We start from the raw sequence: 200 nt of genomic DNA on the forward strand, positions 1-200 counted from the left end.
GTAGGGCTCACAGATCGGTTCGATCAGGTGTGACGTTTGTATAGCACACGGGGAAGGCTGGTTGCCCCACCCTAATCTTGTCATGCAAGTGAATTCTCTTCGGCTGGTGCCTTCTTGCCCACTTCTTTTTTTTTTTTTTTTTTTTTTTTTAAGACAAGGTCTTGCTGTCTCAGCCAGGCTAGAGTGCAGTGGGGAGATCT

Source organism: Cebus imitator, unplaced genomic scaffold, assembly GCF_001604975.1.
Source record: "Cebus imitator isolate Cc_AM_T3 unplaced genomic scaffold, Cebus_imitator-1.0 Scaffold444, whole genome shotgun sequence".
In the NCBI taxonomy this organism is placed as follows: Eukaryota; Metazoa; Chordata; class Mammalia; order Primates; family Cebidae; genus Cebus; species Cebus imitator.